The 26,965-nt window shown below is 39.8% G+C and overlaps 1 long non-coding RNA gene across 1 annotated transcript; it reads right to left on the reverse strand.

Moving 5' to 3' along the window:
• Positions 1-12,458: 12,458 nt before the first annotated feature.
• On the reverse strand, positions 12,459-26,729 carry LOC114045226. Its single transcript, XR_003569353.1, has 3 exons — positions 26,536-26,729; positions 14,960-15,235; positions 12,459-12,702 (listed from the first exon to the last, which is right to left on the reverse strand). It is a non-coding gene; the product is annotated as an uncharacterized LOC114045226 (long non-coding RNA).
• Positions 26,730-26,965: the final 236 nt, after the last annotated feature.

Consider the following 26,965-nt stretch of genomic DNA (forward strand, 5'->3'; position numbering starts at 1 on the left):
CCTGACATATAAAAGAGATGCTAGATTTGTTTTGCTACATGTCAGAGGTTGAGTGGATTGTCTTGAGATGTGATATATTCCCCAGTGTTGGAGGTCTTCAGAGGCAGGTGGGTGTCCTAGTAAATAAAGCACTAGGCCTGAAACCAGGAAGACTTGAGTTCAAATCTAGCCTTGGATACTGTGTGACCTTGAGCGAATCATGTTATGTCTCTCAGTTTCCTCACCTGTAAAATGGGGATAATAATAGCACCCACTTCCCAAAGTTGTTGAGAGGATTAAATGAGTTGATATTTGTCAAACACTTAGCCCAGTGCCTGGTTCATAATAAGTACTTAATAAATGCTTTCTTCCTTCCTTGACTTATTAATGAGCATAAATAATGCATAACAAAGAGGTATATGGGGTGCTCAGGGAGGACTAGGACCTCCAGTGGGGGGCTTGCCAAGCCCTTTTCAGGGCCACTTTCCACCTTTGGTGTCCATCTTTACCCAATTCTCACCAGTGGATCCAAGAAGCTGTAGTGTGTACAGGGGCTACACCCGGGTAAAATACATTATGATAGAAAGGCTGAACCGGATTGATGGTAACCACCAGTCCCCAAACCTGTTGGTGAGTTAGGGGGATGTCTACTCCAAGCATGTAAAGAAGTCTCCTGGCAGAATGGGTGGATGAAGACATTTTGTTCTGATGGCCATGAAGGTGGCTGAAGCAGGTGCCGTGGAGTGCTTAGAGCTTGGTCAGACATCAAAGGTGCCAAGGTCATCCGCCGCATCCTGGTCCATCACCAGTCATCTTGACTTCTGTCTTGCCACTGGACTTCAATGACTCAGGAAAAGAGAGTGAGGATGAGGACTTTGCGCAGTTCGCCTCACTTAAATCTAATTCATGCTAGAGTCAAGACATCACTTGTGATGTCATTGGTCCTCTTTGAAAATGAAGGATGATAGAACTCAAAATCTTGTGGAAGTGAATGTTGAAAACTAAAAATAAATGAGTTAATTTAAAAAAAGAATGAAGAACAACAAGGACAACAATGGCCATAAAGTATAATAAAGGCACAGAGTGATGGCCAGTGGCTCTTCCCTTAAGGAGAGGTTGAAGGAAGAAGCAGAGACCTCTGGGAGACCAGAGAAGTGGCTAAAGATAGTTGCCTTGCCATTTCCTTCCTGAACCAAACTTCCAGATGGGTTAGGGTTAGACAGAACCTAGATTAGATTAGGAAGCTTAAAGTTGCCCTGAGTGGCAAAGTAGGGCTTCAGACTGTGTCACTTTTGATAGCTTTATAGCTCTTTTGAAATCATTCTACCTTTTTTATGCATGTTATGGACTTTTTTTTTACCCTTTTCCTTATACTTCATAAAGCCATGTCCTAATGTTGCGCAACACAGTGAGTGTAGGGGGTGAATAAAAGTGTGATGGTACTTTGTTGGCAGGATGGGTCATATCTCAGAGCAAGATGAGAAAGGAGACCCAAAGGGGTCTGGAGTTCGATGTACTTCCTCTGGGCACTGGGATTTTGGTGGGACCCAAGCCTTCTTCATAGACTGAGATTGTCCTCTCCATGCAGTGACAGGGGATGCCTGGGGTCTACTTAGGAATTTTTAATGGAGAAACTTTTGGGAGAATAGGGAAGTGGGAAAAGAAGAATTGAGAAGCTGGATTATGACATGACAGTCACCTTGTTGGCTTCAAAAAAAGAAGTGGCTTTTTCTTTGAGCTTACACGAATGCCTTCAGTTGAGAATAAGATTTGGACGATATAATTCCCAGGCACAAGATAAACAAGATCTAGTTGGGCTTGTATCCTGTGACTCCCCTGGCCAGTAGCAGAGAATCAAGACTGAGAAGGATGGTCCAAAGGATAATGGAGTTTGGAGTCCATAGCAGTCCTGACCATCCAGGCATGGATGGATACTTTATTTTGGTCAACACAAACATTTATTAAGCACCTACTGTTTGCAGAGTACTTAGTTCATATTTTTAGAATTTTAGCATCTTTGTTTTTATTACATGTTTCCTGTAGTTTATACATAACAACATTAATAAAAGGGGACGAACTGCTATTATAAAATGACTTTATAGACCCCTGGGCCCAAATATTTAAAGGAAAGGACAGTCCCTTAAAAGGGAATCACTAAGGGAAGCAGGATTGTGACTCTGGGAGCAATGGTTAAAACACCAGATATACTTGTACTTTGGGACGAATGATTTAAACAACTCATATTTTTCCATCACTTCAAGGTCTGAAGAACTCTCTTCTCACAAAGACCCCGGGAAGTAGATAGTGTAAGTAGTATCATCCACATTTTACAGATAAATGAGTAAAGTGAGACTCATAGAAGCAAAGTCACTTGCTCGTGATCAATTATGAGAGATTCAAACCCACTTCTGCTAACTGAGTGTATTGTCTTTCTACCATGCTGTTCATTTATGTTAAAGATAGGTTGCTGGATAGATTTTTGTATTTTTATTTTTGTATTTTTGTATTTTGTATTTTTAGCCTACCAGGACTCAAATTGATTAAAAATATTAAATATCATCATTGTCAAGTTACATTTTTGATAATTGTAGATATAAGTGTATCAAGCTACATGGTCCTTGGTTTCCAAATTAACAAATTAACATACCAAACTCCTTGCTAGAAATAATGAATTACTAAGGAGGAGTGTGAAAGCAGCTGGTTAAAAGTACTCTGGGGATGCACAGCAATAAGCAGCCAGGCGGGAGAGTGGGAGGAAATAAAACCTAGAACAAGATCCTTCTTAGAAGATAAGAATGCTCTGAGGCCCTTGTCAGAGACCAAATCCTAGTGAGCGTGGAGAGGAATAAGAGAAACCTGGTTCCTTCAGAAGTCCCTCCAGCCAAATAATGCTCGTACAATCCTAGAACCCAGGGCTTTTGAAAGGGATCTCAGAGGCCACCCCAACTCAGGGTGTACTGGAGCCAGCTTGAATTGACTCTCAAGAGTTGACTGCTACATTTTTAGTGTGAGCATTTATACCTACAGATCAGAGTTTGATTTACTGTCTTGTTGATTGTCTAGATTTAGGAAAGTGATGAAGAAAATGTTAATAATTAGACTAAACTTAAATTTTTTTCATGTTTACATTTTTTGGGGAAAAGCCAGTTGTTAAACATTTGCCAGCACATTTGTGAGCCCAACCAATAGTTGAAGAATTCCTTTTGAAATATATCCAATGAAGGGTCATCCAAATTTTGCCTGTAGATATCAAGTGAGAGTAAGACAAGACCTCCGAAGGCAGCCCATTCTGCTTTGGGCTGACTGTCATAGTTAGAAAATTTTTCTTTCTGTGAAATTTAAATTTGGCTCTTTGCAGCTTCCACCCATTTATAATAGTTCTGTCCTCTGGGGCCAAGGAAGACAAATTTAATTTCCTGTCATAGCCTTTCTAATACTTGATGATAGCTATCATTCTGTACATTCTCCCTTACTTCTCTACCCTCCCTACTTCCCAATCTTCTCCTCTCCAGGCTAAACATTCTTTATCTGATTCTCCTACGGTGTGAACTTAAGGTCTTTTACTGTCTTGTAGGCCCTTCTTTGGAAGCTCTCCAGCTGATCTGTTTTTTCCTAAAGTATGTTGCCTAGAACTGAACTCAATTCTCCAGATGTCACCTGAGCAGGGCAGAGTACATACAGCAAGATTTGTTGTTGTTATTGTTGTTGATTCGTTTCAGTTGTGTCCAACTCTTTGTGACCCCATTTGAGGTTTTCTTGGCAAAGATACTGAAGTGCTTTGCTGTTTCCTTCAGCTCATTTTACCGAGGAGGAAACAGAGGCAAACAAGGTTAAGTGACTTGCCAGGGTCACACAGCTGATAAGAGTCTGAGGCCAGATTTGAACTCATGAAGATGAGTCTTCCTGACTCCAGACCCGGCACTCCATCCATTGTGCCACCTAGCTGCTCTGTCAGTCACACTACCAATACCAACTGATGGCAAATTGCTATCCATTGGCAGGTGAGCCCCAAAGACTCAAGAATGTAATAGTGCTCCCAGACCCCCGGCCATTTTCTAGCCCAGCCCCAAGAGTCAACATACAGGGAAATAATCCCTATGGAAAAAGTGCTAGTCATTTCCAGTTATTACCCCTAATAGGGCAGGCAAACTAATCTAGTTGAAGCAGCCAGGCACCCTGAGGCACCTCCTGAGAAGCAGCAAGCCCAACGTCGGCCACCAGCTCAGCTACCACCTTCCTTCAGACCCTGATGAAGACAGCTCAAAGAAAGCCCAAGACCTTTGGGCATTGCAGTGACTCCCAGATCAGTAGCCTTCTCAGGCCAGCATTCTCAGCCATCACAGAGGGGAGCCACCCTTGTGGAGGTGGGACCCTGCCCTCTCCTGCCCCACTCCCCCATCCCCACAGCTGCTTCTGCAGGTGCATCAGTCCCTGTTCCTTCAGCAGCCACAGTTAATGAAGACTCAAAAAAGAAAGTTCTTGCCGTCAAAATCCTTATCAGGATAAAGTGGTTCAACATCAAAACTGGGTATGATTTTATCAGTGGCAATAATATTAAAAAATGTGTTACCGTCTGTTTTTGCCACTGCACCCTAAAGACCACTGGACCTTTCCATCAGACTTGCAGCTGAAACCTCCTTTATGTGCTGTTTTTCCCTATGAAAATGGGAGCTCCTTGAGAGTAAGGACTATTTGGCTTTTTTGTTTTATTCCCAGCAGTAAGCATAGAGCTTGCACATAGTAAGTACTTAGTAAACATTCATTCATTCATTCATTCATTCATTCATTCATATCACTTAATCACATCGTATATTGATTTCCTCATTCTTATAAAATAAAGGCCTAGATTCTAGGACCTAGAAAATCTCTAAGATCTCGTCCGGCTCTGAATCTTATAATTCTGACTGTCGGGTGCTCCACGCCTCAGCCCCAGAGAGGACACCATCATAAAAATGCCTTTTCCCCTTCTTTCTCTGAGTCAATTTACTCTCATGTCCTTCATTCAGACCTTGGCAGAAAAGTCCCATGTCCCAGAACTCAGAGAAAAGAAAATTGCTCTATTTATCATGGGATCATAGATCTAATATAATAATAACAGCTAGGATTTATATAGCTCCTACTATGTGCCAGTCCCTGTTAAGTGCTTTACAAATATTATCTCATTATACTATTGCTTGCCTTCTCAGTGGGTGGGGGAGGGGCTGGAGAGAGGGAGAAAATTTGGAACTCAAATTTTTAAACAAATGCTAAAAATAAATAATAAAAATAAAAAAATAGAAAAAAACAAACAAACAAATCCCAAACATTGTCTGATGAGTTCTAGAGGACTCTTGGGAATCATCTCCTTTGATACTGAGATTCCCCTGCTGGGTATATACCCTGAGAATGTCATTGACAAAAAGAAAGGCTCCATATAATACACTAAGATATTTATAGTAGCACTTTTTGTGGTAGTAAAGAAGTGGAAATAAAATAGATGTCCATTGATTGGACAATGGCTAAGCAAATTGTGATACATGAATATAATGGAATATTATTGCGTTGTATGAAATGACAGACATTAGTACATGGTATAGAGAAGCATGGAAAGACTTACATGGACTGATGCAAAGTGAAGTAAGTAGAGCCTAGAAAACAATATACACAGTGACAACAATAATGGAAATTGGAAGAGTAGCCACTACAAAACAATTGAGACAATGTTATAAAGATTATTTAAAAAAAAAAAAGAGGTTGGTCTCAAAAAAAGACACGAGAAGACACCTTGCCTTGCCACTTTGTGAGGTCAGGGTCCATGAGTGTAGAAAACTGAATATAATGTCAGATTATTTTTCTATGACTTAAAATTCATCATTGCAACATGATGCATCTCCTACGGAACATACCTCCACGTTTAACAGAGCAGTTTCCAAGAATCAGGCACCCATACCCACCCTAGTCCAATTTATCACGTTTCTTTCCAACCCAACCCAGCTCAGTTCAGCACATCTCTCTGTTTAGCTCAGCTCAGCATCATTCATTCTGGTCTCCACTCAGCCTACCCTCAATCTCTTTAGGCTATGCTCTCTTCATTTCACCTAACAAATACAAGGTTTAGAGTTTGGGTCACCTCTTCTCTGCTGCAGATCCTCAGCATAGCTTCCAGTTCCCTATTGTCCTCCCCAACTCTTAAACCCCCATCTGTCCAAAGAATAGTCCACCTCCCTTCCTGCCTGCCGATTGGACCATCCTCAAACACACCTCTCCGAGCCCCATCCCTCCCTTTGCATGTCTCCGTCCAGTTTGCTGCTGACATTTAATCCTAGTCCCCTCCTCCTTGCCCAGCCCTCTCCAGGTTTACCTTTCTATTGTTACTGAGTCAGCATCTCTCTCTCCCTCTTCCTTACCCTCTCCTTCTCTCTCTTTCTTCCTTCTATCTCCTGTCTCTCTCTCTTCCTGCCTCCTCCTCTCTTTCTCTTCTCTCTCTCTCTCTCTCTCTCTCTCTCTCTCTCTCTCTCTTTACAAATGGCTTTGCAGCAGCCCTGGGAGTGCATGGCAGCACCAATAATGTCTCTGTGGCTTCTTGTTAGCTGCACTCTAAGCAGGAAAGTGACTGGGCCTGACAATATAATTTACATTGCTGTATAAAACTATCTGTGGAAGCCAAGCTAATTTGTGCCAGATTAGGCTATTTGTCTCAGCTAGTGTCTAGCAGCACAATCTATCAGAGGGCTGTTTTCAAATATCGCTTTTCAAGCGTGCCCTTGAGAGGCAGAAATTGATTGGGATCTTAGAGAGCAAAATTACAGCAATAACTTAAAAGAAACAATAATTACTGAATCATACCAATGTCAGCACTCTGCAAAACACGAAATAGCCATCAAGCCCTGATCCAATATATTCTGAAGCGAATTTATTGAATGGAAAAAGCAGTTGAGTGAGGGTTTTTCTCTCCCTCCCCCCCCCCCCTGTACATATGGTTATCTCAAAACCGCAAGTGAATGAGTCGATAACTCTTGTCATTGACTGCTCCATTTTCAGGGAGTCGAGAGAAGATCCATTAGCTGCCTCCTGCTGCACTTTCTCTCTCTCTCTCTCTCTCTCTCTCTCTCTCTCTCTCTCTCTCTCTCTCCCTCCCCCTTTCTCTGTCTCGCTCTCCCTTTCCCTCCCTCTCTCTTTTTTTCTCTCTCTCTCTCCCTCCACTCCCTTCTCTTCCTGTTTCCCCTTTGCTTCTATTCATTTGTGAGTCTCTGCTCTTCAAGCAAACAAACATGTATAACTAATCATCTCTTAAAACACAGAGGGTCCCTAATAAATCTCTGCAACTGAAATACTTTAATGGGTAATTAATTGATCCTGTTCCAGAGGAGTAATAAGATAATAAATTAGACAATATTTCACTCAGTTGTGTCAGGCTACTTGCTAATGGTGCTGTAGGGCTAAGCTGAAGGATAATAAATTAGCCAGAAATTAACTGCTAAGAGCTTTCTGGAGAGAAATTGGCTGACAAGTGAGTCACAAGTGTGATTTAAAGCCTGCTTGGTATTGTGGCAATCTCTATAAATATGGATGCCTGTTTTTGGAGGGAGCTGGGAAGGGTGGGGCAGGGTCCAATCAGATTAGTGATCTAGGCCAGATAAGGGAAGTAGGTGGTGAACCATTGTGTAAAAGTACTGTATATGTCAGCAACTAACACAATATCCTGTAAGCATTTGTCCGGACTTCTAGATTTCAAAACCAAGTATATATGCCTCATGCAGCCTTCTAAATAGTTTTCTCTATTTATTGGAGTCACCAAATAACTATTCCTGCCCAAATATATCAGTACCACCCCACCTCCCCTGCAACCATACACAGCTCCTTCAACTACTCCTACCTGGCTAAGTTAATGGAACCTATCTCACTGGGCTATTAGGACACAAGCACCTTTTTGTGGAAAATATACTCAGAGTCTTTCCCAGATAGATTCTCATAAAAAGCAAAACAAAAAGAGGGAGGGGAAAGGAAAAGAGAATCGATTAAATTTCTCAATGGGCTCCATGAAGAAGTCTTTTATATGTGAAGGGGAAGAGAGGATTCTTTCAGGAAGGTGGCAATTAATAGACTTGTTAGGAAACACTAAACTTAGCAAGTCAGGAGGGCCTTTGGATGAAGAAATGAAAAGCCATTTCTTAAGTTGATCAGAGTAGGGAGGCCTCAAAGGCAGGGTGGGGTGGTAGTGGTAGGCGGGCAGTGGTTCTATCACTGTAAGGAAATAATGTTTAGTAGAAAGTAAATACATTGGATTTGGAGCCAGACAACCTAGGTTCTAGTCCTTAACATATTATCCATGTATCTCTGGACCAATTACTTAACTTCTTTATTGAATCTCAGTTTCTGCATCTGAAAGTGGGAAAAAAATCCCTACTGTGCTACATGACTTCTCAGGTTTGTTGTGAAACTCAAATGAGATAACACATATAATATATATTAGATATATTAGTCATTTGTTATTATTTATTTCTTCACTGATAGGCAGCTGAAAATGGACTAGAAAAAGAGCAGATGACCCACAGCTCTGTTTAAGTTCCTAAGGCAGCCCATTTAGGAGACATAATAATGTAAGAAAAGAAAAAAAATTGATTCAGGCAAAGCTTGATAAGAATTCACTTCAATAGAAAACGATTTCAAATGTACCTAAGGATTTATTTTTCTTTATACCTTGCTCTAATTTGTATACCGCTATGCTTTTAGTGGGAATTATTGACTCTGGTTACTATTATAAACTTATATGAATTAAAACATATTTTTATAGGAATGATACACAGAAAATGGGTCACCCATTATGTCTTTGTCCCTTTCCATTATCCACAACTGAAATGAGTTACTCCAAACCATTCAGCTGTTAGACCATAACCCCAAATGTTATAAGGTATCATAGACTTTAGATTAGATACCAAACTCATTTAGTGAAAAAAAGATCACAAGTCTATTAACTGATTGTTATTAGACTTGTTTACATCCCTCATTTTGCTTAGTTATTGGTCCAGTCATCCTGTCCTGGCTGTATGACATGTTGCTACTGATGTATGGCGGTCCCTTTGCCTTGGGTGTGGCTAAATCAAAACATTTTCATATATTCCTAACGATGTCATCTCATCTATGTGACTATTGCCACCAGTGATTCAGATGAAAATCCATCTATACATGCCTTATCCTGTATGACTCTTACCATGTTTTCTGATAAGTTTAATAAAGAGGGTCTTTTCAGGGCCCTTCAAGCTAACTTTCTCCTGACGTTGTGAAGATACCAGTGGAGCTTATCATCTTTTTTTTTTTTTTTTTACATTTCCCTGATAAGATTATTTACTCCTGTTCTTCTTCCTTATTTGTTATATATTGTAACCTGTTCACGAGTACCATGTGCCTCTCCACATTGCCCTCTATGTGGTAACTCATTTTTAATTCTTCAATGACTGTAGTGTTTAGTGACTCACAGCCATAAAAAACACTGGTTGAATACTGACCTTAAAAAGATGGGCCTTTGTTTCTGGGAGAAGTTTGGGGTCACTGAAGAAGCTTTGCAATTATCTGAAGTCAATCCAGCTCACCCTTTACCTCCTGCTTAAATCTAGATCCATGCAATCCATTTATATTTAGTCAAGCTATATATGCTGTCAGTTCTATAGGCTCTTAATCCAATTATGCGGCATAATATGGACAATAAATATTTTTCATCCACTTAGTTTTTTCTCTGTTGGTGTTTAGGTCAAATTCTTCGGAGTGGTCATGAATCTCTTTCAAGATGCTTTGAAATATTCCAGTTTTTTATGCAGTCACCACATTGTCAGCTGCAAATAGGAACATCTGGAGGATTGGAATCTCCAGCTTGCATTTGATCCAGTGGCGTTGGCCCCCTTGCTGCTTATTGCATAAGAGATTCTATCTCCCGACTCCAGACATTTTCACTAACTGGTCCCCATTCCATTCCAGGAGAGTATTCTAACTCTCCCTCCTCTTCTCCACTTCATGGTTCCCTGGCTTCCTTCAAGTCCCAACTAAAATCCCATTTTCTTTGAGGAACCTTTCCTGATTCCCCTTAATGCCAGTGCTTTCCCTTTCTTAATCATCTCTAATTTATCCTGTATACATCTTGTTTGTATATATAGTTGTTTTTATGTTGTCTCTTCCATTAGACTGTGAGGTTTTTTAGAATAGGGATTGTCTTTTGCCTTAGTTTCCATAGCAGTTATCACAGTCCTCGGTACATAGTAGGTGCTTAATAAATGCTTACTATTTAACTGATTTATTGACTGATTTCTCTGAAATATCTGAATATTTTATCCAGGACACAAAAGACTGTGATTCTGGTTTACCTAGTTTTTATCAAAGAATTTTAGCCTTTTTTTTTCTCCTATTAATTTTCCTATCTCTGAATGCTGTTGACATTTCTTCTTCATGTCCTCTATGGCAAATATTTATTTTGAAAATGAAAATGAATTAACATTAATAAGATTAAATGAGATAACATGTATATTACTTTGCAAAACAAAGCGCTACATAAATGCTAGCTATTATTAATGTGGTTAATAGACTCAATCAACCAACAAGCATTTATTAAATACCCACTAAGTTCCTGGCACTGTGTTAGGTGCTAGACCTGCAAGGAAAAAAAAAAAAGAAATGCTACTTTTTGAAATAACTGAGGTGTCACAAAAATGTTGGAAAATCATTACTTTAAATGCCTGCTCAGTATGAAAGCCCTAAAATGTCACAATAAGACGCAGCTATCCTATGCAAGATGCCAAAAGGAAGAGGGGCAAGATGTCATGAACCTGGGCTAAGGAGTGGATCTATTACCTCCCTCCCCCCATCCTAATGAAGGTCTCAGCTGTGCTTTCTCTTCCTCTGTGAAATCATCCCTTCTTTTGCTGGTAAGTGTTTGTCGATTGATCTATTTTAGAATGTGGTGGTGATGGAATGAGAATAGCTCAGTTATGTATTTCCCTTCACAAGTACTCTTTCTCTGTTGGAGACTTCAGGATTAGGAGGGTGTGTAGTCAACCTCAAGAGATTTTTTGTGAGAGGAAGAGTGATATAGTGGATAGAGTTGCTAGGCTTCAAATCAGGAAGATGGGTTCAGTTCCTGCTCAGACACTTAACTATCTGTGTGACCCTGAAGACTTAGCCTTTCTGTATCTCAGTTTGCTCATCTATAAGATGATGGGTTTGGAGTGAATGACCTCTATCATTCTTTCCCACTCTAAATCTATGATCTGGTAGCCCTTCTCTTATCAGTGCCCTTGCTAAACTGTGTTGCCCAACCCATAATTTTTTCAGATGTGGAAACTAAGGCCAAGAGAATATAATTTGCCTAAGGTAACACAAACAGTAATGGAAAGCTCAGATATTAACAGCGGTCTTCTGTTTCCAAATTGGTTACCTTTCCCATTGTATCACACGAAAGCTGGGCAAATCACTTCACATCTCTGAAATTCAGATACCTTATCAATAAAATTATCTATAAAGTAATATTTCAGGAGAAGTACTTTAAAAGCCTCAGAGCATCCTGGCACTATTATCCTTGTGAGTTGTCATTGTTATTATTACTACCATTTCTAGGGTCTTTATTAAAACTCTATTAGGATTAGGGATGGCTTTAAAATGTTGTCCATGGCTATGGTGTGGACAATTGGAAAGGAATTCATCTTGCATCTTTCTCTTCACTGTCTTACAATTAGGTTCATTAGGAAACAATGGAATCCCTGTGCTGGGAGAAAAATGCACCCAAAGAAGTTTTGTAGTTAGATATGGCAATAAAAAGTAAAATGTAACCAGTCTAACATGTAACCACTAATTTATTTTCCTTTTTTAGGAGCTGATTTATACATTCTTTATTTTCCTGCCTTAAATGTCTTCCCCCCTTCTCTCTGCCAAAACAGTGAAGGCTCCAAAAGGTAATGAGGATATTTATGGTGGGCATAAGGAGGCTGTGGCATATTATCAATAAAGATGTATGCAAGAAGTAGTATAGATATTATATAGGATACATATATATTATACAGGATTTTATATATATATGCATAATGATTGAAAAGGTATGGGTGTATATATGTGTATGTATACATATATATATATGTAGATAGATAGATATATGTATATATACACATTTATGATTGAAAAAGGTGGTAGACCAATCATGTATCAAGGGTGTAGGACAGCAGATGGACAAGTTAAGTTTATAGTCATACTCATGGAATACTAAAAGATACAGAGGAAATCTTTGGGTAGATTTACTAAGAAAGATTTATTGGAGGACACAGATAAACATCTCACAGGATGAAAAGTGTGGATGGATTGTGATCTAACAGTGAGGGATTATCTCCATCAACGAAATTATGGATCTATTGAAGTCTTGAAATATAATAAGTAGACTATGTGTTTGTCTCATAAAATGTTTTGTAGATAAGAAAGTAGCATATAGATCAGTAATTATTGATGTTTTCTCAGTTGCTTTTTTTGAGCATTAATACAGTCTATTTTTTCCTTATGCTTTTGGTAGAATTTTCTCCTTCAGATATCTTACACATTGATTCCTTAAGTCCCTCACAATTGTGTCATCTCTAGGACAGATCTCCTTTATTTATGCTTGTTGTAATCCAGCTGATTTTTTTCACCTTGTTCTTCTTTATTGCTTTTTCTACCTCCTCTATAAACACATCTGGAACTGTGATGTCAGAGTTCAAGTATGGTGAATCTCTTGTCCTTAATGGTAAAAACAGTTTGTTATTAAAAAAATCACTGCAGATCTTTTCCATTTTTCTATCCTTTGTTGTCATTCATTGACCCTCTCACTAAACTTTCTTTAAATAGTTTCAACCCTCCACTAATTCTCTCTGCTTTATGAGATGATACTATTCATAACCTTATCAACATAAGATTACTGATTTAAAATGAGAAAGGACTATTGTGTCCTCACCCTTTTCCGTAAGGTATTACAAACGAGTTTATACTGCTGTGAGACATAGAGCACAGCAGTCTCTAAAGAACAAAGGACAATGGAAAGACACACAGTGGGTATGAGCAGGCTAAGACATATAACTAATATGACACTTTGGAGAACAGAAGTGAAAGATGCCATCAAGTAAATACATGATTAAAAAAAAGAGGATGGGACTGACCACTTTGCAAGCATGAAGGATAATAGGTGGCTCTCCATTGGGATTCTCACAACATCAGGAGAAAATGAATAAAAGTCCAGGATATATGGATGCTGGATTGAATTTATGGACAGATATGAGCATAAGTCAGAGAGAATGGGCAGGCCTGGATAGGTTGATGTCTGCATCACTGGAGGGAGATCAATGAAATTCCAGATCTATTTGAATATTTGAGTATATCTATAACCAGAGGACGAGCCTGAGTTTAGAGAAGCCTATAATCAGGAAGATGGCCACCAGGTAATGAGTTATTTTGGCAGCAGTAACATGTGAAGACTACCCAACCATAGTTGGGATGTACTTCCATTGTGGTTATACATGGAACTTTTGAAATATTGAAGAATTCTCATAAGCTGCCTACTTGGGTATGCTCAGGACCTATTGGAGCTACACTTTTTTCAGATCATGAATAATGTTAACTAGCATTTATATAGCATTTTAAACAGCATAAAGCACTTTATGTGTATTATCTTATTTGATCCTCATAACAACCCTATGAAGTAGATACTTTTATTATTCCAGTTTTACAGACAAGGAAACAGATAAGGCAGAGAGAAATGAAATGACTTGCCCAGGGTAACCCAGCTAGTAAGCATATGTGGCAGGATTTGAACTCAAATCTTCCTGTTTCCAAGGCCAACACCCTATCCATTGTGTCATCTAGCTGCTCTGTAAAAGAACAATTTGCACAGGCTTAACTAAGTTATTCTTTAGAATCCTCTTTGGTCTAAGTTTCATTGGTCAGTGATATCCAAACAGAAAGGAGAGAGAAAATGAGGCTGAGAGAAAAGCGGTAGAAATGAAGAGTAAGAGGGGCAGCTAGGTGGCGCAGTGGATAGAGCACTGGCCCTGGATTCAGAAGGGCCTGAGTTCAAATTTGACCTCAGACACATAACACTTACTAGCTGTGTGACTCTGGGCAAGTCACTTAACCCTAACTGCCTCACCAGAAAAAAAAAAAAGAAATGAAGAGTAAAAGGCAAAGAGAAGACGGATGGGGAAGGGCAGGAGAAAGAAAGAACTGAATAGAGAACATAGTACAGTAGAAAACACTGGATTTGAAGACAAATAGATGATGTGTGTTTGATTCCTGAATCTACTTCTTACTATCTATGTGGCCTTGGGAAAAATGCCTCAGTTTCATCATCTATAAAATGAAGGGCTTGGATTATATGATTTCCAAAGTCTCTTACAGCTCCAACCTTTATGAGAAAAAGAAAAGATAGGTTCCGGAGTAGCATAGGACCACCTGGTGTTGAGTAAATTGGTGAGGAGGAAAAGTGATGGTAGAACATCACTGGAGATTGCCCCAGGGACATGAGTGCCTCAGTTTGCTCAGGCCTACAATCTGCCTAAAAGACCAGACTGATTTCTAGGGAGCAGATTAGGCTCTGGGTACCCTAAGATGTCATATGGAATTACCTCAAACTCTATCCTGTCTTGTTCTCTAAGGGGAAAGCTATAGGCTACTAGCACTCAATAAGAGCACTTTCTTGCCATTCTTTCTTCCCTTCCCCTCCTCTCCAAACTCCTTGTTCCTGACTTAAAACCCAAGGGTCCAAGCAAAGTCATAAAGATTGTAAAGGTTTCAATAACAGCCCTGGAGATGCGCAAAGAGGGTCACTCAGTTTCTTTGGCAGAATTAGGGTACTTTTCTACAAAAGAGAGCTCTATTCACAGAAGCCCTAGGCCTTGTGGCTGGGATCTAGGCAGCAGAAACCCATGGCTCCCTCCTTCCTCTGTCTCCTGGGAAATGACAAGATCAGTAGCTTGCTAATGCCACCCTCCACCTGCTCCCTTACCTCCTTCACTGCCTCCAAGGCTCAGCGCATTCTGGCCCTGTTATCCTTTTGCTTCAAAGGGACAGCCATAGGAGTGTGGCCCGGGGGTAATCTAGGAAGCTGCTGGTAATTCTCTGCAAGCTCACCTCCTCCCTTCTTCCTGCTGTCATCCTTGAGCTGCTTTGATCATCACACAACCAGGAGATGCCTATTAGCAAAGGGGCTTGCTTGTCAGGATGGCACGGTTAGCGACAATTCTTGGAGAGACAGTGCAGTGTGGCAGGATGAAGCCGGCATCTGGAACCAGAAGACCTGGGTTTGAGTTCCAATTTTAGTAGTACCTCTGTATGTCCATGGACAAGTACTTTTACCTGTTGGAGGTTATGTTCCCTAATTGGTGAAATGAGAATAATAGCTTATCTACTTTACAGGACTCTTATGAACTAAGTGCTCTCTAAACTTCAAAGTGCTATATAAATGTAAGATGTTATTATTTTCCTTCAAAGAAATGGAGGGTTCATTATTTTCCCTATCCTCTGTATCTTCTTTCACTTCTCATTTTCCTCTGAATTCTCAGGAGCCAACAGCCCCTATCCAACCTGTTCTGTTTTAAGCTGTATCATCTAACTTAGCACCTTGTAAAGATAAATAAATGTTATGAGCTTCTGTACTGTGATAGGAGTGGACATGTAGTATGTGGAAAGAGTTCTGGGTTAGGATGCTGGAGACCTGGGTTCTCATCTTGATTCTGCTAAGAGATGCTTCCTGACTTTGGGCAAATCATTGCTTTTCCCAGACTTTGGTTTCCTCATCTGTAAAAGGAGGGGCTTGGCCCAGAAGATCTCTAAAATCCTTTTCAGTCCTAACATCAAGTTGTGGCCTCACATTTGAATAACAGGCTACCTGATAGAAAAGACTGGCAGATGGGCCACATGACATCATGGTCACCACATATGTGCCATTCTTCATGCTCTGGGGTGCTGCTGTAGTATAATGGAGCACAAACCTGACTCCATGACATGCCATCCTCACACTTTGATGAATGTACATTAAGCTCCTATTATGTGCTCAACCCCACTGGAATACTGTAGTACAGTAGAAAGTGCTGACTTTGGAAAGGCATGTAGTTGGTATGAGCAGCTTAACACATATAACTAATAAGGAAATTTGAAGAACACGAGTGAAAGATGCTATCAAAGAAATGCATGATTTAAAAAGAAGATGGGCTGGTTACTTGGTAAGGATAAAGGGTGACAGGTGGTATTCCATTGGTATCCTCACAATGTCAGGAGAAAATGAATAAAAGTCTAGGACAAAGGCACCTTGGGTTGAATTTATGGACAGATGCAATTAAGAGTCACATAGGATGAACAGGAATGGATGGGTTGTTATCTGTTTCATTGGAGGAAAATCATTGAGAAATCTAGGATTAAAATATTGGCTTTGCCACTTGCTACTTGTGTGACCAAGATATTTCACATCTTTGGGCCTCAGTTTCCTTATCTATAAAATAAAGGGGTTGGACTAAATTACCTATAAAGTCATTTCAAAATCTAGAGGTATTATCCTAATTATAAGGTACAGCTTCTTCCCTCAAGGTACTAAAAATCTAGTTGATGAGACTAGATTAAGTCAAATCAACAACTGAAAGAACAATACTAAAGTAATATGTAACCAAAATGCAAATTAGTATGCAGGACTGCATACATCAGGAATTTAGTAAGAGGAGATTAGCATTGTAGGCTGAAGTTATTCTGAGAAGACTTCAAGAAAGGGGTAGTCTTTAACTGGATCTGAAGGAAGTGGAGGAAGAAGGGGAAAACATTTCAGAAGATGGAGAGGGAATGAACATGGAAGAAAAAGATTGGCTGAATTAATGAGTGAATGAATGAGAAAAAATTTAAGTACTTACTATGGGTAGAGATATCTGCTGAATGCTAGGGACGCAAAAAGAGAAATAAGACTGACCCTGTTCTCAAAGACCTCATATTCTAATGAGGAGGCCAATATATATGTAGGAAGGTTCTACCTGCAAAGTCCAATGGAAAGATCCAGTGATCCTTATGATACAGGAGCAAGGCAGATAGATGGTAATGTATTTTCTTTAGTTTAATTTCCATTAATAACAGAATATCCATTTTTGATGGTGAGATGTTTAGTACTTGTCATGATTTTGCTATTGAAAACATTCTTTTCCAGATTTTTGTAGTGGTTACTTCTGAGATAGCACTGGCAAAGACAGATGTCAGATTGCATCTCCACAAAGGTTTTTTCCTGGATCATGGCTGGGTTTAAGGAGAGAGGCTAGAAGTAGGGCCAGTGATCTGGGGTAGAGCTGCTGTTCTTTTGCATTTAATTTTTAGTTCCAAATTCTTTCTCCCTTTACCCTCCCCCACTCATTGAGAAAGGCAAGAAAGATAAAAAATCATTACAATTATCTATAGACATACAAAACATATTTCCACATTAGCCATGTTCCAAGAATTAAAACCAAGAAAAATAAAGAAATAGAAGGAAATATTCTTCAGTCTGCTCTCTGAGTCCCTTTCTGGAGGTAGATATCATGTTTTATCATGAGTCTTTTGGATTTGTGGTTTGTCATTGTGATGGTCAAAGTTCCTAAGTCTTTCAAAGTTATTTGTCTTTATAATATTGTTGTTTTGTATAAATTGCTCCTGGTTCTACTTATTTCACTTTGTATTAGTTTATGCAAGTCTTCTCAGGTTTCTCTGAAACCATCCCTTTCATCATTTCTTTCAGCACAATAGTATTTTATCACATTCATATACCATAACTTGTTCAGTCGTTCCCCAACAATTCTTTGCTAACATAAAAAAATGCTATAAGCATTTATGTACATATGGGACTTTTTCCTCTTTCTTTGATGTCTTTGGGGTGGAGACCTAGGAGTGGTATCTCTGGGTCAGAAGAGTATGAATAGTTTAATATCTTTTGGGGCATAGTTCCAATTTGCTTTCCAGAATAGTTGGACTAGTTCTTAGTTCTGCCCACTGTACATTAGTGTACCTATTTTCTCATATCCCCTCTAGCACTGGTCATTTGTCATCTTAGCCAATCTGATGGATGGATATAAGGTGGTGCCTTGGAGTTGTTTTAATTTGCATTTCTCTAATTATTAGTAATTTAGAACATTTTTTAATATAACTATTGATAACTTTGATTTCTTCCTTTGTAACTTGCATATATATACATATATAGATATACCTATATATGTCTATGTGTATATATATACACATATATAGATGTCGCTATATAGCTATACTTTAACCATTTATTAATTGGGGAATGGCTCATATTCTTGTAAATTTGACTCAGTTCCCTATATATTTTAGAAATGAGATTTGTATCAGGAAAATTTGCTGCAAAGATTTTTTTCTCAGCTTCCCTCCCTAGTTTTAGCTGCATTGGTTTCATTTGTTCAAAACTTTTTAAATTTTGTATAATCAAAATTATCCATTTTACTTCCTGTGAACTTTGCTATTTCTGGTTTGGTCATGAACTTTCCTCTTATCCATAGATCTGACAGTTAATTTCTTCTGTGCTCCTCTAATTTGCTTACGATGTTACCCTTTTTGTCTAAATCATATATCTGTGTTGAGATTATCTTGGTATAACTTTTGAGACGCTGGTCTATGCCTAGTTTCTGTCAGACTACTTTCCAGTTTTCCCAACAGTTTTTATCAAACAGTGACTTCTTACCTCAATAACTGGGATCTTGGGGTTTATCAAACACTAGGTTATTGTGCTCGTTTGTTTCTGCTTACGACGTACCTAAGCTCTTCCAGTGGTCAACCTCTTTTTGTCTTCCCTAGTACCAAATTGTATTTATGGCTGCTGTTCTGGGGCTTTGAGACTTAGCTGCCCATTTGGTTGTTGGTACTATAACATTAAGAGAAGTCCTAGGCACAACTGGGACGAGGTAAAATACATCATGAGCAATCTGGCCATGCTTCCAGAGGTTCCAGGGGTGGCTGGAAGAAATGCTGGCAAGGATTTTTGAGGATAAGAAGGTTGATGTCATGGAAGGTCAATAATTAAGGCAGTCTACAATTTTGTTGCCTTTATGCAGATTTGGTTGTTTGAGAATAAAGATCAGTCAAGCCTTGGTAACCTCTTGCAGTTTGAAAAGGGCAAGCTTGCATTATTTAGGTTTTCTAGAAAGTTTTCCTGGTACAGGTATATAATGCTGTGTTTAATGTATTGATGAGAGAATAGGCAGCTGGGGAAGTAACTGGCTGCATTTGTGTGTGTGTGTTTTTTTTTAAACTGGAGTGTCTTCTGTGCTATGGCTGTTCATGGTGCTTTCACTGGTTATTGGGTAGGGAGCAGTTCAGTCTTACGCTAAGGGGTGAGTGTGCAGTAATATGACCATTCAATCACAGGCCAGGCAGTATTTCTGATGTCTCAGAACACTCTGGGGCCATTTTAGGAATTCCAGGTGTAATGTGTGGAATAATCACTGACTATCCTGACTAGAGCAGAGAGTTCATGTTGGAGAGTTATAAGAATAGGCAACATTTACATAAAGCCTTCAAATTTGCAAAACACTATATACATATTATCTTATTTGACCTTCATAACAACTATAAGGTGAATGCTACTATCCTCATTTCACAGATAAAGAAATTGAGGTTGAGAGAGGTTAAGTGACTTGTTTAGGATTACTTGGCTTTTAAGCATCTGAGGCAGGATCTGATCACAGGTTGGAGAAAATGTCTAGTCCACTATCTTGTTGGGGCAGCTAGGTGGCACAGTGGATAGAAGCCAGGCTTGGAATCCTGAAGACTCATCTTTCTGAGTTCAAATCTGGCCTCACACACATATAGCTGTGTGGCCTTGGACAAGCCTGTTTGCCTCAGTTTCCTCATCTGTAAAGTGAGCTGGAGAAGGAATGGAAAACCACTGTAGTATCTTTGCTAAGAAAACCCCAAATGGGGTCATAAAGAGTCAGACATGGCTGAAAAATGACTGAAATACCATCTTGTTGCTCATGTGACCTAGAAGTTGGGGGGATGAAGTTGAAAAGACAAGATGGGGCCAGTTGATTGAAAAATTGGAGTGCTAGGTTAATGTATTTGATTTGATCCAGTAGAGAGAATGACATATCAGGCATCAGTGTGAAGGAAGGACTGGAGGGGAAGGAAGCTAGAAGCAAGGACACTATCATTGTGATGTAGGAATGCCATGAAGGGGGCCTGAACTAATATGGTAACAGTGGGAATAGAAAGGAAGTTATAAGTCCAAGAGTCATTGTGAATGAAGACTTGTAAGGACCAGGTGGCTGATTTCAAAATACATTTATATTCAACCTCTGTTGTCTAAACTCTGAATTATGGATGAAAGAAGGTGGAGAATTAAATTGAGCCTGGGGCATGTGGAGAATAGTGGAAAGGTAAGAATGTTCTAGGGAGAAGAGGTAATTGGGGTAAGGCATGTTAAGTTAGTGGTGGTCCTTAGGCATCCAAATGGAGATAGTCCTACAGGCCACAGGAAATAATAGCGTTGGAAGGTTGGGCAGGAACCATAGTTAGAGATGTACATTGTAGGAATCATCAGCCTAACAACATGGAGGAGTGGAAAGAATTCAGATTGAGAGGACCTGGGTTCAAATTTCAGCTATCTCCCTGTATTATCTCATGGCAAATCATTTAACTCCTTTGGTGCTTTTGTTTCCTTATCTGTAAAATGAGGGGATTGAATGGAGTGACCTCAAGAGGACTTCCAGCACTGAATTGATGAGCTTATGATTGAAAGACACCATGGAAGGATTTAGCTGGAAATATTGCTGGGCCACCAGTATACCCAGCATCCACCGCCATATGCGACGGACCCTGTTTTTCCTTAGATATAGTGGCAGCTACATGGTACGGTGGATAGAACTCTGGACCTGGAGTTATTAAGACCATAGTTCAAATCTGCCCTCACGTACTTACTAGCTATGTGACTCTAGGCAAGTCACTTAACCTCTATCTGTTTCAGTTTCCTCAACTGTAAAAAGGGTATAATAATAGCACTTGTCTCATAGGGTTGTTTTGAGAATCTACTAAGATAATATTTGTAAAGCACTGAGCACAGTGCCTGGCACTTAGTAGGGGCTTGTTTCCTTCCTTCTTTAGAGATGACCACTATCACTAACACTTCCTAATTTTTAATCAAGTGAGATCAGAAATGTCCAGAAAATGATAGAATCCTAGAATCTCTGAGGGAGAAAGGACCTTAGGAGTCCTGCAGTCCAACTCAGACCCAAAGCACGAATGTCCTTTGTAACACCATCGACAAGTGATTAGCCAAAAGAATGAGCCCTGTCCCAGAAACCCACATGTATAGCCAATGTGTGCCTGTGGGGATAAACCTTCCCTAACCACCTTTCCCAATCATTCTCTGGCTTAGGCACTTGCCTCAAACTACAAGAATAGACAAGTGGCTATTAAAATAAAATGAGGCATTGCATTCTAAAGGTTTCAGAAGCCTGCCTTGACACAACCCAATCCTCCTACATGTCGGGAGATGCTATCAGGCCTCTTCTCCAGGGTAAATGGCCTTGTTAAAGATCCTTCAGGGCGTTTTCCCTTTCAAGAGACAGCATAAATGCTAGGGAAAACCTCTTCCTTCTCTCAGGGATCCTTGTGTAGACATTGGTAACCAGTATTGCTCACATTTGGCAGTCATATAGCAAGTATGATAGATGTTTAATTCAGGGTTTTGAAGGCTGATAGCTGGTTGTTGTAATGAGGACAGTGAATGATATATAATGATAATGAATGGAGAGGAAACTAGAATGTTAAAATCTGAGAATGGGAGGTAAAGGAAACACCTTAAATATGGGTTTCCATTCTTTTCAGTATACATGTATGTGAATAAAATAGAAGCATCTTGAGTGTAGGTTCGTGTTGGTGTGTGTATGTGTGTGTGTGTGTATTTTGTATAAGTGTGGTGCTATCAGAGGTGTGCTAGTAAATATTTAACAATCAGCTCTGAAAAAAATGTAAATGACACACCTTTAAAATATGCATGATCAGTATTTTCTCCATCATTTTTAAAAGTCTAGATGATCACTAAAAAAGTAAATCAAATCCTAATTTGTGGTGTTTGCTGATTTCCAAGGTATAAATATTCTCAGAAAATTTAATTGACTCTGGAGGGCTGGTTTGAGCTAGCTTCGGCACACCTCTGGGTACAATGGAAGGAATCAAAGGGGCAGGGTTTGAGCCCTGGCTCTGAAACTTACCAGATATGTGGCCATTTTAACTGTTGTCAGTCTCAGTTCCTTATCTGTAAAATGGACATAGTAATACTTGTGTTGCCTCCTTCATAAAGTGGTTGCAAGAAGTGTTTTGTAAACCACAAAGCACTATAGAAATGTGGGTGATCACAGGTTTTAGAGCCAGAAGGAGACCTAAGAGATTTAACAGATTATCTATGTAACCCCTTCATTTCACAGTTGAGATAACTGAGAATTTGGAGGTAGGATAGGGGAATGGAAGGCCAATGGTACTAGAAAAACAAAAGGACATAGAAATGACAGAAAGTTAGAAAAAAACCCATTATAAACATCATAAAAATGTATTTGGCCCCTAGAAATAACTACAAAGCATTTTGACTAGTTCCTTTTCAGCTCTGTCCGATTCAGGGAACTAGAATGATATTTTTCTGGTATATGAAAAAAGATGCTCAAAGGACCAGGAGCAGTCAGTCAATAAACATAAAAAATAGCCATGCACTGTGCTAAATGCTGGGGATACAAATCGAGGGATTCACCTATAGAGTCCCCCAGAACCAGGTCAGGTCCAGGTTGAGGTCATCTGAGGTGAATCTAACCCACCATCTCACCACCTCAGGAAGAACAGTGGGCTAGCAGGCCTTTAAAAAAATTCAGTGCTAATGAATTTTAAGTGGACAAAGATGGCTGAACCTCATTCTGCTAGTGGTGAGAAGGACTGGGAAATCATACACAGATAGTACCATTCAATTCAATTCTATTCAGCAAATATTTAGAGTGTCCACGTTAGTCTTCTGCTAGGTACTTTGGGGATATGAAATATACAAATGATATAGTGATTACTTTCATGACTCTTACAATTTAGTTGGGAAGACAGGAAATTTATACACATGATTATCATTAGGACTATAGACTTTAGACTTGAAAGAGATATGAGAGATCAAATATATGATGGCATAGTAACTAACATCTCACTTTCCAGGAGTCAAACTTCCAGTAACCTTCTTGACCACAATTTGGAAGCCCTAAGTGAAGGGGAAAGACTACTGGACATATAAGAAGATAGCTATCAGGAAGAATAGATTTACACTCAGCATTTCTGAGTCTAATTAATGACTGAATATTGTGTATGAAGACAAGGTTACTGATTTAACTAAGTTGGGTATGTGACTTTCCCTGACAACCAAAAGCAGTGGAAATTAATAGCAGAGAGTGAGAGACAAGAAGAAAGACCAATTAGAAAACCACAGTATTTGGGGACTCATTAGTAGTGGGATAAAAATAAGTATAAATAATAAAAATAATTATAAAATATATAACAAATATATACTACATTATTTTAGATCTAAAGTATATAACAAAATAATTATAAAAATAATAATTTAAAAGCACTTTAAATATGTCATTTCATTTGATACTCAGAACAACCCTGGGAGGTGGGCGCTGTTATTATCTTCCTTTTACAGGGGAGGAAACTGACACAGGTTAAATGACTTGTCCAGGCTCACAAAATTAGTAAATGTCTGAGTTAGAATTCGAACCCAGATCTTCCTGGTTCCAAGTGTTATGCTGTATCTCCTGTACCACCTAGTTGTCTCTGTAGCTCTCTTCATCTCAATAATCCTTGAGGACATTTCATGTCTGTGATGACGCAGATGGCCAAGAGTCAAGAAACTAGTATGTTGCTGACACCAGCAATACAGTGAAGGTCATTCATAATGATGAACCTGAATCATTCAGAAAATATGAATAAGTGTTGAATTAAATTATATTCTGCATACTAAGTTTACTACTTTCACTAAAATCCACTGATGCCTCAGCATAGTATAGAGGTGGCCCTGGGTTCTCAAAAACTATATTGCCAGTGGAGGTACAAACCGTGACAGTTCATACCAAGCTAGAAAGGCCTTTACATGCAGGCCCACCAATGAACATTGTCTGTTGTTCAATGATGAGCCTAGCTAAGTTATCATCTGAAAGTTGGTCACCAGGTGATGAACTATTTTGGCAATAACAAATCACCATTGCATAGGAAGATTGCCACTCGGGTTGTTAGAGGGAGGACCCACACTAATGAAATATCAAGGGGCTCTCTTTACTAAAGAATGGACATATGCAACATGCTTTAGAGAGATTTCCATTAAAAACAGAAAAAAGATGATTTTTTGGTGTTTAAAGGAGCAAACTTTCACTTATATGGAAAATTGACTCATAAAAATGCCTTATTCCCTGAAAAAGTTAGATGAATGAGGTGACTCTGTGTATGGTTAATTACCAAAATAAATGGTAATTACAATGAGTGTATTAGGAGTTTCAAGACAATAAGTGCATTAAGAGTTCAGAGAAGAAAGAGATCAATGTGAATGAGCGTGAGCAGGGAAGCCTTGATGAAAGACAGGAAGTGGGCCCTGAAGGATGGGTAGGATTTGGATAGGCAGAGAGAAGAGTAATCCACAGTAGGTGTAGGAAACAGAGCTTGAATAAAGACACAGTTAGGAGATTGACTTCCTGATGGAGCTGAGAAGGTCGTTGCACCTCTTCAGTCCAGCACTGGCCCATCTATGGAAGCTGTTAATTCGTTAATTGGAAGCATGACAGATTGATTAGTTAGCAGGGCAGGGGCTGAGACTTAGTCAATCCATAAATATCTGAATGCCTACCGTGTGCTAGGTGTGGAGGGAAGACTAACCTAAGATCACTCAGCAAGTAAGGAATGGAACTGGGACTTGGACCCAGATTTTCTGGCTTCAAGTCTGACCCTTCTTTCCACTAAATGTTGGGACACTTGGGAGATGTCATGCCTAAGTTAGCTTACCAAGCCACTCTGTGTCCCCAGCGGTTAGTCTAGGTTGAGAGAGCTGGGGGCAGTGTCTGGGTTGCCCTTCGTTCTCTGGCTCAGACAGTGGTGATAGGGATTTGGGGATTGGGGGAGGAGAGCAGTCCTCTGCAGGAAGAATGGAGGGGGGGCCCAAGAATCTCTCTCTTCACACTTGCCCTTCCTTTCTCCTCCTGGTCTCCTCTCCTTCCCTTCCCACTGAAGTGGTCTGGGACTGATTATCAGACTGGGCAGCACCAGAAGAGCTTTGCAGACGAGATTAAAAGCAAATCAAAGAAGAAAAATTGTGGCTCGGTTTATGTCTTCCTAATTAAAACCCCGCCAGTCTCCCTTCTTTTTCTTTCCAGCTAATGTTACACTAACGAGCTGAGTTTAGTGGCATTTATGTAGATAAAAGTCCCAATGATTGATCTCAATGGCTTGTTAAAATTAGTTTCAGTCCACCATATTGATTTAATTCCATTGCTTGAAAGTGCTAATTAATAATGATAATAAAAGTGTCTCGGCCCATTATTATCAGTGGGCAGGCAGGGGGGAGATGGCTGTTTTCAGTGTCACTTGCTTTGTCTAAGGGTGGCCTTTGAAAGCTGGGCTGGGGGGTGGTGCAGAAGGTAGGGGCTGAGGGGTGGGTCAGAAGGAGGGGTGCTGGAGACCTTTTCCTGCAATCAGTAAACTTTTTTATGATGCTTCTGGAGGCTTCTGGGAAGCATATGCCTCTGAGTGGGTTTGCAGCACCAGGAGAGCTGAACTTCCTGATCAAGTCTCTTAGGTAGAAAGGAAGGCATAGTTTTCACCCAGGTGTCACTGGATGATGAGGGGGTGAGGCAGCACTCTGTCTGAATTAAAGCTAGGTCTCAAGCAGAGGCTCTACAGTCCAAGCCTGGAGGTTGAGAGAGCCCCTTGGCCACCAGGCTGATGCTCCCTACCTTACCTTACCCAGCCTCATCTCAGTGGTAGCAGAAGACAGGGTTTAGAAATGTGGAGAGACAAGAAGAAATGAGAAAGGAATGGCGGGATGGGGGAGGTGAGAAGAGCTGGAAAGGGTTGAAAAGGAGTGAGGAGAAGAAGTTCTACAGGATGAGGCTATGGGAAAGGAGGCATGATTTAGTCGAGTAAGAAGACTAGTTTCAAGCCCAGACTCTGCTTAATTAGAGGTTGTGTGATCTTGGACAAGTTATTTGCCATCTTGCAAAACTAAAGGCCTGAACAACTTTATCCAACTTTAACATTCTGAAATCTGTGAGAGTTAGAGATTCCTCATGATTTAATTCAACTTTACTCATTTTGCTTAGTGGTGTTTCTTCATCCCCTAAATGTCCCAAATTTATGTCATTGAAAAAGACACATATCCCAGAAAAAACAAAACAAAACATTGTGGGGGCAAGGATTGGGAAGTAGGGGGAATTATCCACTGCTAAAGTCTCCCTTCTCTTAATCCTGTGCCCTCTATTAAGCTGCTCCTCATGCCTAGAATGTTCTTTCCTATTGTGTACATCTCCTAAAAGGCCAGTTAATACTTACCTCTCTCAAAGGTACAAGGTGGTCTGTGTTGGTCAAGCTGCTGGTGCATAGAATGGTGTCAAGGGTCCTTAAAGGTAGGGGTGAGGTAAGTGAAGTCAGAAGTCCAAATGTTAAGGTCAAGGGTGGAGCAAGGTTGGATCAGGAGAAAAAATGTAGGCATCATTGGTACCAGAAGGTCACCAACAGGAACAGGAACATCATGGTGAATGATGGTGAATAAATGAACAGACCAAGGCTTCAGGGATGCCAGGGGAGGAGACAAAAAGTAGATGAGGACGAACTGGAAGGCAAATGGCAGTTTGAAATTAAGCTGTCTTACCTGTTAATCACTCACTTTCTTAATGTGAATCAGTTGTTATAACATGGGGGCGGGGTTCACCCATCCCTGCAGCTTTGCTTATCCAATTTCTACCTAACACTCAAAATTTAT

The sequence above is a fragment of the Vombatus ursinus genome, unplaced genomic scaffold, assembly GCF_900497805.2.
Source record: "Vombatus ursinus unplaced genomic scaffold, bare-nosed wombat genome assembly UNPS02014778.1, whole genome shotgun sequence".
NCBI lineage: Eukaryota > Metazoa > Chordata > Mammalia > Diprotodontia > Vombatidae > Vombatus > Vombatus ursinus.